Source organism: Pangasianodon hypophthalmus, chromosome 27 (genome assembly GCF_027358585.1).
Source record: "Pangasianodon hypophthalmus isolate fPanHyp1 chromosome 27, fPanHyp1.pri, whole genome shotgun sequence".
Lineage (NCBI taxonomy): Eukaryota > Metazoa > Chordata > Actinopteri > Siluriformes > Pangasiidae > Pangasianodon > Pangasianodon hypophthalmus.
Genome location: NC_069736.1, coordinates 12,310,973 through 12,326,347, shown reverse-complemented (window position 1 = coordinate 12,326,347; position 15,375 = coordinate 12,310,973). Strand labels below are relative to the sequence as shown.

The 15,375-nt window shown below is 37.9% G+C and overlaps 1 long non-coding RNA gene across 1 annotated transcript; it reads right to left on the bottom strand.

Moving 5' to 3' along the window:
- Window positions 1-4,819: 4,819 nt before the first annotated feature.
- LOC117596260 (uncharacterized) lies at window positions 4,820-12,846 on the bottom strand. The gene is made up of 4 exons (XR_008301081.1): window positions 12,510-12,846; window positions 11,510-11,571; window positions 7,956-11,249; window positions 4,820-5,608 (listed from the first exon to the last, which is right to left on the bottom strand). It is a non-coding gene; the product is annotated as an uncharacterized LOC117596260 (long non-coding RNA).
- Window positions 12,847-15,375: the final 2,529 nt, after the last annotated feature.

The window sequence follows — 15,375 nt, the reverse complement described above, 5'->3', positions numbered from 1 at the left end:
CAGATACTGAGTATCAATATGCGATGCTCCTGCGCCGTCACGTCATCATCAAAACCGAGAAGAGCACTTGCACACTCTGTCCAGACGACAGCGGACAAAATTTTACAAAGCTATAAATGTCCTAATGAACACAGATCAGTCAAGTGAAGAGATGATGATGAGGCTCAGGTTTCAATGCTGTAACTGACTTTTACCTCAGGCAATGAGACAGAGATTGATATGTATGATCCAGATAATCAAACTGATAAGTTCAATTCAATACAATACAATTCAATTCAATTTTATTTGTATATCACTTAATAAAAAAAACAATGGCCATTGTCACAAAGCAGCTTTACAGAAATACATAAATTCAGGATATAAGTTTTAAACTTATAAATTTACAGATTTATCTTATAAACTTATACACTTACAGGTTTTTTATTTATTTCCTCTTGCAAAGTTATAATTCTTAAAATTTGCCAGTAATGTTGTATTTCCATAAGTACATTAGGTTAGAAATGTAGAATTGGGCAAGGCATCAATTGAATTGACCTACAAAAGACAAAAAACTTGCTGCCTTTTAGAACCTAATTCTCAAGGTCAATGGCAATGTCACAGGTATTGTTGGCCAAAAATGACATGGCTTAATCAGCTACATTTAAAATTTCCACTGAATTTGAAATCTGGGTCAAAACTGGCTCAAACACAATCAGCCACACCTATTGGTTATGTGGCACTTCAATCTTGAGCTGATAATGACCGATATTAACTCATCAAGGTGATTGCGTTCTGGGAACTTGATTCCGAGTTTCATCAACATCATTTTACAGAGGCACGGATGAGAAAGGTAAGCATCAGCCAGCAGACATTTAAGAATAATAAGCCAAGGGAGTACCCCTAGATTGTTTTTAAGGAAGTAAAACAGTGCAACTCATGGAAAACATCTGAGAGCTTTACATATACGAAAAACTCAACTCTCTGCTACTTTTCATTTGACTCTAATAATTTATACAAGTAGCATAAATTTTGCATGAATATGATCCTGAAATAAAGTAACTATTGTGTCATTAAAGGAAAAATCCACCCTCAACAACTTGCATATTAATCATTATAATGACCATGTGATCGTCAATGCCGTCAAATATTTACTTTATTTTATTTTATTATAAAGATTCTGAGTTTTTTTTTAGTTTTATCTTCTTTCATTGACATGTTGGTCTACTTTGACTTTGGTTAAAGGTTTACTACATTTCCCACAATGCTGATTGGCTGTGGTGCCAGTGGGATTTAATTCTTTCTTCATCTCTACCTAAAGCGAGTGATGCAGCAGAGCTTTAGTCCTTCAGTCTGTCCAGCTGTCTTACTTTCTCACCTGTACACTCTACTCATACAGATCAACTTCCAAAGCTTCATTACCACGAAGCTTTCAGGCTAATACCACAATGTCCTCCTGTGAGGGCCAAAAATACAACATCGACCAACAAATTAGCACCAGAATCACTAAACACATCACAAATATTTCAATATAATTATATAATATATATACATATATATTAAATATATATATTTAATGTGTTTCAGGGTGGACTTTTCCTTTAAGCCAACACATAAATGGCCAAATTTTAGCCAGTATGTAACGGAAGGCCTGTACTGTGCTCTCTTACTTGTTCTTATACCTCTCATGCTCTTAATGGAATTCAGATTATAGCTATAAAACTGCCAGGACAGATTTATATGCACTATGCAGCTGATATATTTGGTCATTTAGATGTAATAGTAGTTATACTGTGCTGCAGTTAACACCCATTATGAAATTTTAAGCTATGCATGTCCACCTTTCTCTCTCTCTCTCCCCACTTTTTCTCAGTTAAACACCTGTTTTCTTTCCTCTTGTCCTAATGCTACTGATATCCTAATATTATCTATCTGCATACAGTTGTAATGTAATGCAAGGTAACAATGGCAACAATCTTGTTCTGTGTAAACATACATACCCCGTCCACTGCCTGTCCACCACTGAAAGCACCTACAATGGGCATGTGAGCATCAGGGCTGGACCATGGAGCAATGGAAGAAGGTGGCCTGGTCTGATGATTCAGGTTTTCTTTTACATCATGTCGATGGCTGGGTGTGTGTGCGTCGCTTACCTGCGGAAAAGATGGCACCAGGATGCACTATGTGAAGAAGGCAAGCCATTGCAGTGTGCTGTGTGATGTTCTGGGAAATGTTCTGCTGATAAACCTTGGGTCCTGGCCTTCACACTTCTACTTTGACACGTCCCACCTACCTAAACATTGTTACACCAGTAACAGTAATGGTATTCCCTAATGGCAGTGGCCTCTTTCAGCAAGATAATGCGTCCTGCCACACTGCAAAAATTGTCCAGGAATGGTTTGAGGAACATGACAAAGAGTTCAAGGTGTTGACCTGGCCTCCAAATTCCCCAGATCTCAATCTGATTGAGCATCTGTGGGATGTGCTGGACAAACCAAACCAATCCATGGAGACCCCACCTCGCAACTTACAGATACCACTGCACACCTTCAGAGGTCTTGTGGAGTCCATGTCTCGATGAGTCAGAGCTGTTTTGGTGGTATAAGGGGGACCTACACAATATTAGGAAGGTGGTTTTAATGTTATGACTGATTGGTGTACACACACAGCAGTTGTCTACACATCATATGAGCTGAGGCCAAGGCTAAATACGCAGCTTAGCTGGCCTCATTAAAGCAAATGTCATTGTGGCTAATGGAAAAAAAGCCCTTTAACCCAGGGTCAGCAGAGCAACCATGCTAGTTCAATCAATTTACTTAACCCACTACACTTGAAATACTTCCAGAACTGGGGGTCTGACAGCTAAGGCCAGTGGAGATACGAGTGAGCTCTGGTATGCTTTATTTTATTGTAAAATCATCAGAAAAAGAGGTTGAGGAAGAAACTATGTAACTATGAAGAATTATTATTCCAATAACTACAATCATCATGAGTATTGTTTTTATTGTTTGTAGGTTAAATGTATATCTTCATATTGTGACTATTACTATGTACATTTGGCTGTAATAATTGTATACTATAATGAATAAATCCTGGTAAAGTATTGCGTGTGTATAATGTACAGTATATAATGTGTTGCACCTTATCATTTTTATTGACTCATGTTCACCCAAATGAATATAAATATAATTTTGGCATTAAAGCTAAGTGAAGAACTGTCTCCAATTTGACTTTTAGTGCAAGAAGTAAGAAGTAAAACATTCATTAATTCAAGGTCCTGATTTATATGGATCCTTCATGTGTATACCATTCATAATGTAGTATATACAGTCCAGAATTATTGGCACCCATTGGTAAAGAGGGGTTAAAAAGGTTATGAAGAATTTTTTTGGTGGTTAATTACCTTAACTTCATACTGAGACATGAGAGAAATCTAACATTTAATGGAAGAAAATTATTTTAAGAACATTTTAAAAAACTGGACCTAGGACTGTGGAGAATCTGGAGAGATTCTGTCACACATTTTTTTTTACTCAGGAAGCATTATAGCAGACTCAGTGCTGTTATGTAGGCAAAAGGAGGTTGCACAAATGCAAGGGTGTCAATAATTATGACACATGTGGTTTTGGTTAAATTTGGTTACATTTCTTAGAATAAATCTACTTCAATTAAAGGTTAGATTTGTCTAAGATTTCAGTGTAAGACCGAGCTAATTAGCAACATTTTTACCAAGGGTGCCAATAATTCTGGAGTTGACTGTAGTGTATTTTCTTTCTCTTCATTCCTTTTCATAGGGCTTTTTCAGACACACATGCACTCGCATACACACACATGCACACACACAATTATACAGTTCCCCTACAACAGGAGCAGAAGCACCCGATGTTTTTTTTTCCCTGTTTTTGAAAGAATTACTTTCACAGAGTTGTCCTGGTTGGTTTAATCTCTAATCCTCTAATCCTTGTTATCCTCAGTCAGACATTTTAGGACCTTTTTCTGTATTTGTATGGAAAGAAGTCTTTAGCATGCAAGTAAAAAGAAACATATTTCTAGGTTTAATTCCAGTTTTTTGTGAGCACTGTTGTGATACTCTGACCTACGCTACAGTATTATAAGGTGATATTAGCTTATCCTGACAGCTTTTTGCTGATTTGGCTGAAAGAGTGCTTTGGGGAAATGAATTGCAGATGAGTTTAGGTTGCAATATCCCAGCAACGTTAACCACATTTTCTCTACATGTTCACATTTCATTAACCTCCATTTCTCCCCCAAATGGCACCCACTGCAGCATAACCAGCTGTTACCTACCCTTAAAGTGTGTGTGTGTGTGCGTGTGTGTGTGTGTGTGTGTGTGGCTGGTTTGGGCAGTGCATATGCCTAGAAAAAGGGGTCTTTGGGGGCAAGAACATTACACAGCTCAGATATTAAAGAAATAAATAAATTTAATTAAAACTTAATTATACAAGACAGTCCTCTGCCCCTCTTACACACACACACACACACACACACACAAACAAACACACACACACACACACATATATATATATATATATATATATATATATATATATATATATATATATATATATATATATATATATACACATACATACAGTACTGTGCAAAAGTCTTAGGCACATGCAAAGAAATGCTGTAGAGCAAAGATGCCTTCAAAAATAATGAAATTAAATGTTTCTACATTAAAAAAAATACTATAAAGAGCAGTAAACAGTAATAAATGAAACAAATTATATATAATATACAAATTATATAAATTATATATATATATATATATATATATATATATATATATATATATATATATATATATATATCACGTCAACACCGGAATCAGCATTGCTTTCCAATTCCCGAAACACAGAGCAGCTGACAAACATGGCCACTAGAAACCCCAGCTTCTGTGCTGCTTCCCAATTCACCTACTATCCATCCTAAACAGTATCCGAGATTAGAATTAGTGTGTCCCAAATCAGAGTATATTGAAGCAAGTATCCCCAAGGTACCCTGATGGTCTACTATTTCCGGTAGATTTTCGAAGTGTGGATCCGTCGACACTTTTTCAGCTAAAATTGCCCACAAATCCTTGCACGAGGGAGGAGGAGTTTCATGATGGTTTGCTTCACCGAGTTCAACCTGCAAACAAGGCAGATTTAAATGAAATGTGGAAAAATAAGTCATGGGAATGGTAAATTAAATTCTATAGTATAAATTATATAAGGGAAGATGAATGAAGGAAAGCTGAAACGAGGAGTTTGTTCGCTTCCGGGCAACAACGTCCTCAACGTAGAACAACGTACTCTTTTACTACACACTCAAAAGTATCTACTTTTTCTTCACAGAAAACAGTACATGCTTTTAGTGCATAGTGTAAGTCGGTGAACTGAGACACAGGGACAGTCACAGCATTTTAGGACCTTTAGTACACTTACCCATTGTGAAGTATACACAAAGTGTTCTCATACCAAGCCTTATATCAGTGTGTTTACTTCATGGATACGATCTTGTTTTCAGGTTCCTGGTTTATGTCTTTGCCTTTTGCCCATCATACATCATCTGACTCCTGCCTGTTTATTACACCCTGATTCGGCTTGACTTTTTGGATTTGTCTGCCCTGTGTGAAAAGAAAGACAATTAACCTGCACCTGCTGCCATCTCTGCTGCTACATTAGTCATAAATAATAGTACAACACATTATTATAGAATTAATTATGTTAATTCAGCTCTTTTAAAAGTTTGATTTTAATATTTGTTTTCGATTTTGTTATTTTTCCATCTTATCTTTCGTACAACATTGAAATGTAATGCTCTTTGCAGATTTCCAGCTAATTTAAGTGTGGGGTTTCAGGTATACAGTGTATCGTGTATCTTGATATGTGTAAAATATAAATACTCGGATAAACTGAGGTTGAAAATAGTCTTTTATCTAGCTTTCTGTCATACCCATCTCCTTTCCATACCCAGCTATCCACCCACACACACACACACACACACACACAGAGCTCTCAGTTAGAAAAATGTAAATGTTCCATGGACTTCCGCTTCCTACTTTCACTTTTAATGAGGTGCCCATTGAGAGGACTGTCAAATTGTACTGCAGCAAATGAGTAACGACGACCTTCATTATTAACCTGCGCACACACACTCAACGCATACTCAAACCCACGCAGCATTTCTCAGGTCTACGACCTCAGTGCTTCAGCTTTCACAGGCCATCACTACCCACACACCAAATTACTTTTATCTCTGTTCATATACATATCCATATTGTTTTCTTATTAGCCGTCCTCTGTGGTGTCTTGGATAAGCGATAACAGAATGTCAAAATATAATGGAATTTGGCTTCATTTATTCAGAATATAATGAGAGTTTTGTCTTTCTTCTGCACAAACTTACTCATTCCATCTCCTATCTGCTTCTCTTTGTCATTATGTTAATAAAAAAAAACTGCCGTTGCGTTTCCGGGTGTGTTAAGGACATGGTATTTGCGTTTGATTTGCATGCTAGGGCTTATGAGCAGGAAATATCAATCTCATCCTGGTACCTCAGATCCAACATCCTCTTCCTCTCTCTCTCTCTCTCTCTTTCTTTCAGTGTTGCTAACAAGATGTGACACCCATCAAACTGCCATAACTGAACCTGCAAGTCCACATCACAACATACATAGCTGTCTTCTTATGTAAAATAAATTCCATAATAAATTCAGTATACACCTTTTAAAATTCTTCACTCTGTGGAACTTCGTTATTTCTCCATTTTCCATTAAAAGAGAGAAAAAAGAGCTTCTGGCATAAAAGTAGATTCTACATCTTGTTCCATTGGACAGCACAGTCCAACTATAGCATACTGAAATTTCCTAAGAATCATGTAGTAGCAGCTAGTGTGAAACATATTGAATATAATCCTCATCTTCATCAATGAGATATTATAATAATAATAATATGCCTTCACTAGATGTGATGCAATTCTTGTATCATATTTGATACTGGGTTTCATATAGTCTCATAAGTTCCTTGTTTTAATAACCAAACACATTTACAGGCCCAAGAGCCCTTCCATTTTCAGCCATATAACCCATATGATGCAATTTTCTCTATCTCTTTACCTTTTATGGTGAAGCTAAATTAGCTAGAGTGTGAAAATTGCTGTCTATGTGCATGTACCTGACACCTCACAGCTTTTTAGCAATTCAGGAAAACATAGCTTAGGTTTAGTATCCATAGTTTTTTCTTATGAAATCCAAACCAAATTACTCTCATCATAAGGTCTATGAAATTTGAATGAAAGAGTGCTGGTTATATGATAATATAATAAAACGCTCACATACCTTTATGTGTCATTTTCTGTTTACTAAGAATAGTAATGAAATGAATCAAAGCGATCTTAATGATATCAAACTGTAATTTGATTTTAGTTCATTAATCTAATAAAAATGTTCTGTATCTGAGGAATGCATTTTTGAACAATTATTGAACAATTTGGAATGATTGTCCTCACCCATTTTCAGTTCTTCCTTTAATAAGTCTGTCTATTTATATCTTCATGTGCTCTAGTTTCGTGAGGCGTGAAGTCTTACTGTGCTACCTTGCCGTTCTAATGCGTTTGTTTTCTGCGTTTTCTTGTTTTATGTTGCTTTCTAGTTCTGGCTGCTTCCTGGTTTAGACCCTTACCTGCTTTCCCATGTTGTGTTATGAGTTTGCACACTTGTGTCCTGTCACTTCATCACACATTACAAATAAAAACTAATGTAACAAAGTTGAATATTTTATTTAAAAAAAATCAAGTAAACTTAAAGGTACTATGGTTTAATTATAATGAAAAAGTGCCTTTACAGTGAACCATGTACTCAAGTACTGTAACGAGCGAGTCAATTCAAGACTCAAGGACTTAATGCAGCATTCGAGGCAAACTTATAATTCCCCACCTACAATCAGTAAAAGGGACAGAAAATGTCTCCTTACTTTGATATTTCAGCTCATCACCTTGGGGTAGTCTTCTCAACCACCAGTTCCTTCCACACTTACAGGGTGACATCATAACCAACATGGCCGCTCACACTGGGAACAGCATAAAGATCACTTTAAGCGTACTTTTAAATTGGTTTATAGCAGTATTAGCTTTAGATCAGTTAATATACAGACACAGTGCTTGGGTAAAGCTATAACACTGACCAAACTAATCGCTGTTTCGCGAAGGTAATCATCAACATTAGAATGATCTCATACATGGTTCAGTTTGGTGCTAAGCTACACGCTATTGCTGATGCTGTGCTGCAATTTCAGTCCAAAATGTTGCATGAATATGTGAAGTTCAAGATAGTAGAACAGAACCAATAGCCACTCAGGTCTGTAACTGTAAGTCACCATGCAGTTAAAGGAGCTTTTTATTAGCTTTACGTAAAAATCACACTTTTGTGGAGGCAGTCATGCTTTGTTTTTTTCCCCCACTGCGCACGTTGAACATCCCGAGGTGGGAGATGATGTCGTTACAACTTGCAAATTACCATTTACAGGGCACCATGAACACAGCAGGAACGCAGCATCTCACTGCAGCACCCATGACAGCATGCAAACTAAGAATCGCACTGTACAAGGAACCTTGTGCATATTGCCATAAAGTCTCTAAAAATCTCTTATTGACTCGCTACAAACCAGTAACACAAAGACCAGAGTCGAAATCAGAAAGACTAAACTCCAAGTGCTTGATTGGCTGTATAAAATAACAGCTTTGACACATGCAATTTAGAAAACACACAGAGAAACCAACACGGTTTAACCAAACTATTTAACGCCCATGGAGTTAATACTGGGCTTGTGCTTGAAAAAAGCGATATAAGCAGCTGGCTGAGGTGTCACCATGGAGGGGAGTGCTATTTCAATCCAATTGCATGAAGAATAATATGCAGTGCTCAACATAGAGCCAGCACTAAAACACCCCATTTAATTTAACACCACTGCCTTGGTTCATGCTCCCACAAAACAGAGCATGGATACACTATAGAGCTACAAGGGCACAAGACAGACGAACTAATGGAACTAATTTGCACAACAGATGTGTAACCAGGTGCTACATTGTAGTTTGCATATTCAGAGGCAGCGTTTGTCAAAAGCTGGAAGCACAAAACACCAGAAACATAGAGGTGTTGTATGCCTACACAAAATATAACCCAGAGGTACAAACATTACTAACAAGAACATGCTAGCAGGCAAAGAGGTAAAGCAGAATTTTATCACAGAATTTCACCTCGGGTATATACGTGGATGAGACAACATTTTTTCCCCCCAGATATGCACCAAGAGTAACAGAAAACAGGAAGTCAAACTTCAGATGTCACCACTACTTAGTAACAAGCAGCTTCTATATTTTTTACTGACCAAAGAGACTACCAAGAGACTACAATCCCACCTTCTTGTTTTCTTTTGGCTCAGAATACAGTGGCTCGAGAATACACAGGTCAAAGTTCACCTAGATAAAGCTGGCACGAAGCGAAAGCAAGCACTACCAGGAGCTAGTGTGTGTCTTTCACATCTTGTGTCCTTTCCCCTTCAGTGAATTGGCTTTTCCACTGGATGAATTTTATTTACATTTGTTCTGACCACTGCTTTATTTATAACACTAAAAGCAGAGAGAGCAGTTTTGTATTGTATACTGCAAATATTCTGAAAAAGAATAATTCAGCATTACTCAGATTACAAAGTTGAAAGAATAATCAAACACAGCTTCAGGGTTACTGGTTTGATCCTGACCTCCGGTTACTGTGTGTGAGTTTTGTATGTTCTGTCTGTGACCTGCAATGGACCGGTCTCTTCCAGGGTGTATTCCAGCCTCCTGCTCAGTTGTTTCTGGAATAGACTCCAGATTCACAGCAACCCGAAGGTGATCATTCATCTTCCCAAAGATGAATGATTGAATGATTGAGGTTTAAATGTATCTTCAGTGCTAAACAGTTGACAGAACCACTTGTGAAGGGCTAAAGGTTGCCCAAGGCATGCCTAAGGGACTGAACGAGGGCAGTTATGACAAACCCCTAGTCCATAGATTTAAAAAATGTGGCGTTATTATCAACTAGAGTCTACAGCGTATTTCTCCAGATCTATCTATTACTTCATTTGGCAGACATTTTTCTCCAAAGCAACTTACAGGACTGGATACTGTTCATGTACGCAGCTGAACACACACCAGCCTCACAGTCTTCCCCCCAGCCATCATTGCATGGTACTTCATTCTCTCCTATCATCTGGGCACTCCAGCGAGACAGCACTATCAAGAAGCATGGAGCATTTAAATTCTGAAAAGATTGGTGAAGTTGCCCTTTAACACCAGGGCAGGCCGAGGAGATTTTTAAATGCCACAGAGACAGGTATGCCAGCCACGAAAGGAATGAGAGCACTGCATTGGAAAACAGCTTGGCCTTTTATTATACAAAGACAAACGTTCTGTGATATAAATGTTAAGCTAGAGAGAGAGGGGTAGAGTGAGGATAGTACGGGGCAATTGCTCTTTTTTTAGCTTGCAATCCATTAGATCAGGCAAAGAATATAGAGGAAGAATGACAGATAAAAGCAGAACAGTAGAGATATGGAAGGTTATAAAAGAAACATAAAATGGAGCGAGATATATAAATGCTCTCAGGGTTTTTTTAAACTTTAAAACCTGAAGATCTATTTTTAAACCTAAGATCTTAGATCCGATTAGATGTCTACTCAGACTTTTATGGCAATAGTGCTAGTAATGAGTTATGATATATAACACACACATGCACACACACGCACACACACAACCAAAGATGGATCTGTTTTCATGCACACGGCCTCTGTAACAAATAATATCTCATTCCCTCATGTTGCTGCAAATAGCTTAGCTGCAGATGCCACGCTATGTGAATGCTTAACATACTTGTGTACAAAAGGACACAGTTCTCCAGAAATAGCATAAACTACACCGGGAATCTGATAACACCGTATCTTTCATTTGCACACACAAATAAAACACACCATTTGACAGTGGCAAATGAGCAAACATGCATATGAATGCCAACTATCACTGCACACAGCACACACCCATACACACACTCAAAAACAGAGGCAAACACACTCATGTTCATTCAGTCTTATCGCCCATGTAATTATAAAATGCATGGTTTCCTTTCCCCAGCAGTGCTTTTTCTCCCTCTGTATCTATCGTTCAGGTCACAGGGCCTTTGTTTTTCATTTCTTGGGAGCAAATTGCTGTGCATTTTCATCTTTCTTAAGAACCTGTGAATCAGGAATGCAAAGTAGTGCCATGCATAAATCATAAGTATTTAAAATACTTATAAATAAGCATGTAAAATATTTACAGAGTTGATTATTTTCCCTTAACAGCATGTCATGAAGTATTTTAATCCTCTTATTTGGCAAAACTGACAATTTCTTATTTATTAAACAGCAACAACATCCTTATTTTTTACCCGTGTGTATTTATATTTCAGTGTAGTGGGACGTCTGTGAACCAGTTAGTTCCTGCTATCACTTACATTATAGCAGCTATAAAGCTGTAAAATATAGTCTTTCCCTCACCAGCCTCTCTTTCTTCTCCCTTGGGGTTAATAAGATAAGAAAACAGAGCAGCTTGTCATGTTGCAGAGAAACCACAAAGCGCAAAGACGCTCCATGGTGGAAAACTTAAAGGAACTGTTACACTGACACTGGAGACTCCTTACAAAAATATTAAATAAACACACAGAAAACTCACAGAAACCATCACCATAGCAATGCTTACACACATTTTTAAATCAGAATAGTATAAGTAAACATTTCTGAACAGATCTGATGGATATTTCGGGGATCTGCAACCAGAACACTACATTCTCAGAATAAACTGCTCCTTTCTGTGTCACTGTGGTGTGACGCTCAAAGATACTTCTTTTGTACTTTTAGAGTGTCTATTTCCTGGAAAGGTGCACATAGTTTACCTTTAAACTATTTGTCTAATTAAAGGTACAAGAGTTGTTATTATGGTCCAATTATGTACCTTAAATAATTATAGGTAAACGTGAGCTACATTCACATTACCATGTAAAATATACACATTAAAAGTACAAAAGACGTACCCTAGAGGGTAAAACCCCAGTGAGAAGGACATGTACAGTTTAGCATTTTTTCTTCCAGATAGTGTAGATCATTGCAGCATCTATTACCAATCATCCTTTTCTTTATGAAAATGACATTAATCTTATCTGGATTTTCTTTTTAACAGAAAGAAAGAAAGAAAGAAAGAAAGAAAGAAAGAATCCCATCCATCAGCATTCTTTCTTATTCCTACTCTTCCTTCTGGTTTAATCTCTGTTGCTTGGCCACTTAAACTGCCTCCACCATGTGTCCAGGCTTTCAATCTTTAATCTCATAACTACATACATTTCCTATGAGCTTCATTATAATGAATAAATAATTCATAGTATTTCCTTTATTATAAGCGGATAATAAACTGGGTCTTTAACAGGCCAAGGAAGCCGGAATTATGAGTTCGACACCTACTGAAAACCAGATGAGTTCCTGGAGTGTGGTCATGGCTCGTCTCAGGAAGGATGAAGGGATATCCTTGGAAATGGAAAATAGAGACTTACTGGATGTGCACCACAATAAAAAACACAACGTTCCCAAGCCAAAAATGGGAAAATTGACAAAAACAATGTTCTGGTGATAGGAGTCTGAAGGTTCTTCTGACTTGTTATTGAAAGACAGACCTACCACACAAAGCTGCAGTGTTTCTGTCTGAGTCAGACTCGCAGCCAGCTGTTTGTCCAGGCTGCGTGATTAAGCTGCTCCTATCCTGCCACTTTCCTTTTAAAGCAGCTGTCAGGGTTCTGGAGAAACGGCCAATTCACAGCCTGGATATTAGAGCACTGTTCAAGGACTTTGGCTAAGAATGATGGCAAGACACACACACACAGACACAAATGCACGATTTGTCCTGGTGTCTTACTCATCTTTGTGAATGCACATGCAAATAAATAGAAATGGACAACATTTTTCTCTATTATAAGTGTTTAATGGAAAAATCCACCCTTGTATTCTTTTCTTAATCTTTTCATCGAATGAACATGTTCAGTGGAGTCCAAGATTTATTTCGTAATAAAATTCTGTTTTGAAACTTCTTTCATCGACATCTTGATGTACTTCCACTTTGGTTAACGGTTTCCTACATTACCCACAATGCCATTCCACTACCCACAGATATTAGTGCCAGTGGGATTTAACCCTCAATTCTCAAATCTCTACCTATAAACAGAGTCATGCAGCAGTGCTTTAGTGCTTTTTTAGTCTGTCCAGCTGTCTTACGTCCTCATCTGTACACTTTGTTCAAACAAGGGTTCAGAAATCAGGTTCAGAAGCTTCAACTATCATGCTAATACCAACGCCATCAACGCCATCAACGCCATCGCACTCATTGTCTCGTAGATCGCTAACTAGCCGAGGCGAGTTGGTTGCTATCCACAATCCCCTAATTTAGCACAACCATAGATGTAACAAACATACATGCTGCTTGATAGCAATTTAAAAAACACTAGCTAACGTGGCATCTAGGTTTCTTCTGTCTATGAGTGCAACTGCATCCCATTGCATCCTGGAACTTTGAGTCCACTAATTCTCATTAATATGATATTGAAAATGGCTAGAAATGGTGAGTGAGAAAAGAAGTCCTTGATCTTTTGTTTTTAGGAGCTATTGTTTGAGATAGCTGTCTGAGGAGCTTAGGAAGGGGGATTTGTGTTGTTGACCCCATGCAGATCATAACATGATTCGCTGAGGATCCTGGGAAACGGAGAGATGTTGTAGCTGTTCGTACACACAACTCCCACACATTAATGCTGTATACCATATTTCAATAGTACAGTCAAGGGCTGTCATATGACTTCCCTTGTCAGAGGTGTGCCTGTGTGTACCCTCCAATTTCCGGTGACCCTGTGCACCCTGTCCAACATAAACATTTATGAGTGTTTGGATGGCTCAAGTGCTATGAAAAGATACAAGCTGAATGCCCATCAATCAAACGGTTACAAGGTTAAAGCTATGTTTCTCAACTCTAACCCTTCACTGATAAATCACGTCTTTAGGTGACAGCTAGAGCAAGTATTTTCAAGCTGGAAATATGCACCAGTGTCGTTCTACAGGATTGAACTTGGAATTCTATAGTACGTCTCTTATTTTGAACTGATATCTATGACAAGCAGCTACATTATCCCAAATGAACGCAGCACTGTGGTGGAATGTCTGGGTTTGCATTTGTATGCCCTAAGCATACCAAAGCATTGTGACAGCAAAGACCTTCATTCTCATGACTGACATTTTAAATGACGGTTGGATGTCATTCGAAGCTAACCCTCAGACAAACAGGAAATACAAATTAAGAATAAAACAGGTTCCATGCTTACCGGCAACAGTGAAACTTGTTAACGCTGTACTGCTCGGTTTAATAATTGATCAGATTCAGATGAACATTTATGGCATTTTTGGCAGATGCCCTTATCAACGAGTGACTTACATTTATCTCATTTATCCAACTGAGCAGTTAAGGGTTAAGGGCCTTGCCCAAGGGCCCAGCAGTGGCAGCTTGGCAGTGGTCAGATTTTGAACTCACGACCTTCTCGTCAGACGTACAGGGTCTTGACCACTGAGCTAGCACCACTACAGATGCAAAACTGGCTGTGTGAAGAACAGTAACATCAGTAACATGAGCATAACCAGCTAGTACTATTAATCTGGTGTATGTGAGGCGTATTCCAGCATTTCTGATTCATTAGACCACTGGTTCTCAAAGTGGAATCCAGGGACCACTACGAGTCCATGAAGCACAGCCATGATATTTATTTAGTTTCAGTGGTGGAAATCACAACATAGTTATTAGCCTGTTTGACTGTTCACTTGAATTAAATGGGTTTAATCCAAACCTCAATAATGTCAGCTTGGTCCTAATGTATTCTGTCGGTGGAAAGTTCAGGAATAAAAAGCTCTACAGCTCCAAGAAATATCCAGAATATCATTTATATTAATGAGCCTGATATTTGAATAATTGGTTTATGCTCCTGTGTCTCCTCTGCTGCTCTTGTGGATGATCCGCATGGATAGTGTAAAGATTTGCGCTTCCCAAAAAAGTCTCGCTCTTTGTTCAGTAAATAATCTCACAAGGATATTGTAGACGTGTACCTTAGAACTGCTGCTGTAATCATAAAGACATTAGTCCTTTGTTCCTCCTAGGATTTTTATTCACAATGTCCTTATACTGAACATACTTTCACACTTTTACTGTTTCACATTACAGTATGAAGGTGTAAAAGAGTAAAGATTTATAAACACACTATCCAGTGCCACATAGAAGAGGATGTGTTCCTCTTTGGTTCTG